This window comes from Octopus sinensis, linkage group LG27 (assembly GCF_006345805.1).
Source record: "Octopus sinensis linkage group LG27, ASM634580v1, whole genome shotgun sequence".
Lineage (NCBI taxonomy): Eukaryota > Metazoa > Mollusca > Cephalopoda > Octopoda > Octopodidae > Octopus > Octopus sinensis.
This window is the reverse complement of record NC_043023.1, coordinates 3,351,780-3,355,019: the sequence shown is the minus strand read 5'-3', so window position 1 is coordinate 3,355,019 and position 3,240 is coordinate 3,351,780. Positions and strand designations below refer to the sequence as shown.

The window sequence follows — 3,240 nt, the reverse complement described above, 5'->3', positions numbered from 1 at the left end:
TGTATATACAGAGATGCACACACATACATATACACATACATATACACAAACATATACATGCATATACATACATATATATATATATATACACAGCTATATATCAACATGTACATTAATGGAACGGGTTAGCTGTGCTTACCAGCGGCTCACGTGGTGTTTTTCCTCCACATTCCTATATTCTGTCAAAATCCACACGGAAAAAGGAAAGAAAAAAGAGAGAAAGAGAGCGAACGTGGGTGCTATGTCCTTCCTTACAGAAATTCCTCCTTTGCTCTTCGCCACAAGAATTGCCTCCCATCCATTCATTCTCGTGTTTTGCTTTTTTTTATTTGCTGGTTTATTTTTACCTGATTTTTTTTCCAAATATCGAACACATCCTCCTGCTATTCTGTCATTCTGCTTAACGCTACCACTCGCGTTCGTTCGATTTCCGAACTGCTTCACTCTTTTCCTTCCCTTGTCGCCTAGACTCCTCCCCTTCCTCCACTTCCCCCTCTTTCTCATCCTTCTCCTCCTGTTATATTCCTTGTTTGTAATTTTGGTCTTCCCCCTCCCTTTTTTTTCCATTTTATTTCTGGTCTTAAGTTCATCTTCTTATGTCCATTCCTTCATTCCATTATTCTGTAACTGCTTTCTTCCTCTCTACCCGTCTTTACTTTTCCTTTTCTCTCTCCCCCTTCTTCTCTCTTTCTTCTGCTTCTCTCTCTTCCTTCTTCTCTCTCTTCCTTCTGCTCTCTCTCTTCCTTCTGCTCTCTCTCTTCCTTCTTCTCTCTCTTTCTTCTGCTCTCTCTCTTCCTTCTGCTCTCTCTCTTCCTTCTTCTCTCTCTCTTCCTTCTTCTCTCTCTCTTCCTTTTTCTCTCTCTTCCTTCTTCTCTCTCTCTTTTCCTTCTGCTCTCTCTCTTCCTTCTTCTCTCTCTCTCTTCTTTCTTCTTCTCTCTCTTCCTTTTTCTCTCTCTTCCTTCTTCTCTCTCTCTTTTCCTTTTGCTCTCTCTTCTTTCTTCTTCTCTCTCTTCCTTCTTCTCTCTCTCTTTTCCTTCTGCTCTCTCTCTTCTTCTTCTCTCTCTCTCTTCTTTCTCTCTCTCTCTTCTCCTCTCTCTCTCTTCCTTCTTCTCTCTCCTCTCTCTCTCCTCCTCCTCTCTCTCTCTTCCTTCTTCTCTCTCTCTCTCTCTCTCTTCCTTCTTCTCTCTCTCTTCCTTCTCTCTGTCTCCTCACACACATACATACACATAACGTAAACACACATACACACACAATATTGAACTAGCTTTTACACCCTCTCTCACTCACACTGTTCTCCTCAGTATCTCTTTCCCTTTCTGTCTCTCCTCTCTCTCTCTCTCTCTATTGCACACATTCTCCCTCTTTCGATTCTCCCTTTCTCTCTGCTCTCCTAGAAAGGAACATAAAGACAGAGAGAGAAGGAGATTTATCTTTCTTCTTTCCTTCCTATATTTCTCTCAACTCCTATTTCTTTTTCTTTCCTCATCTCTCCATCTAGCAACTCATTTTTCTCTTTCTATTCAACAAACTCTATTTATTTCTCCTCTCCTTCACGTTTTATCTATCTATCTGTATATCTATCCATCTCTATAACTATCTATCTATCTCTGTCTATCTATCTATCTATCCATCTCTATAACTATCTATCTGTCTGTCTACCTATCTATCTATCTATCTGTCTGTCTATCTATCTATCTATCTATCTATCCATCCATCTATCTATCTATCTATCTATCTGTCTATGTATCTATCTACCTATCTATCTATCTACCTATCTCTCTGTCTATCTATCTATCTATCCATCTCTATAACTATCTATCTGTCTGTCTGCCTATCTATCTATCTATCTATCTATCTATCTATCTATCTGTCTATGTATCTATCTACCTATCTATCTATCTACCTATCTCTCTGTCTATCTATCTATCTATCCATCTCTATAACTATCTATCTGTCTGTCTGCCTATCTATCTATCTATCTATCCATCCATCTATCTATCTATCTATCTGTCTATGTATCTATCTACCTATCTGTCTATCTATCTATTTATCTATCTATCTACCTGCCTATCTATTTATCTATCTGTCTATCTATCCATTTACCTATCTGTCTGTCTATCTATCTATCTGTCTATCTGTCTATCTATCTATCTATCTATCTATCTACCTATCTATCTATCCCCTCTATTTCTCTTTCTCTCTACCTATCTATCTATCCAGCTATCACTCTCCCTGTCTCACTCTCTACTTACCTACCTACCTATCTATCTATATCTCCTTTCCTTCCCATTTGTCTGTCTCTTTCCCCCCAAGCCCCATCACTCTATTCACATTTCCTCACCTTTGTCCATCTATTGCCTCTGTCTATCTTTCTTCTTCCCATTCTCCATCACTCTCTCTCTCTCCCTCTCTCAACCTCTGTTTATCTACCTATTCTCTCTCTGTATATGTCTTTCCCCACCCCCTTCGCTCTCTCTCTCTCTATATATATATATCTATCTATATCTCGTCTCCCTCACTATTCCTCTCTCTTTCTTTATCTATCTCTCAAAACTCCCCCTCTCTCTCTCTATCTATATATCTTTCACTTTCCCTCACTATCCATCTATTCTCTCTCCGCCACCACCCCCTCTCTTTATCTATCTCTCAAAACTCCCCCTCTCTCTCTCTATCTATCTATCTTTCACTTTCCCTCACTATCCATCTACCCTTCCTCACGTGTCAATCGTCCTCGTTTAAACACACCATTCCTCCATTCATTCCGTCAATCTATTATTCTCTTCCACACAATTTTCAAATTACGCCTCTTCCGCTACTTACTTCCGTTAAAGAGCCAGAATATCCTTCCTTCGTTCGATTTTTCTCTTCTTTCCTTCCTCACATATTTTACCTTATTTCCTCCCTCTCTGTCCTTTTCCCGCCCTTCTCGATATATTCTCTCTCTCTACTATCTACCTTTCTTTATCATCGACCTGTAACTCCTTCCTTCCTCCTATGCCTCTCTCTATTTCTCTCTTTCCCCCTCTCTTGTTTTTTCTCTGCCTATCTACACTTTATGTCTCTCTCTGACCTCTCCCTCACACACAGTCCACTCTCTCTCTCTTGCTACGCTCCTATATCCTACTCTGTCAGTCACCTTTCTCTTCTATCTCTACTTACCATTCCCAAACTCTTTCTCTCTCTGCTTTTCCCTCCCACCTCATTTCTCTGCTCTCTATTCTCCCTGTCACTCACATTTTC

The 3,240-nt window shown here is 40.0% G+C and overlaps 1 long non-coding RNA gene across 1 annotated transcript in view; it reads right to left on the bottom strand.

Annotated features, from left to right (window-relative positions):
• LOC118768122 overlaps positions 1–690 on the bottom strand; it is a 22,274-nt gene extending 21,584 nt beyond the window's left edge. Inside the window, exon 1 of the long non-coding RNA XR_005003994.1 lies at positions 140–690. This is a non-coding gene — a long non-coding RNA (uncharacterized LOC118768122). The remainder of the gene's footprint in view (positions 1–139) is intronic.
• Positions 691–3,240: the final 2,550 nt, after the last annotated feature.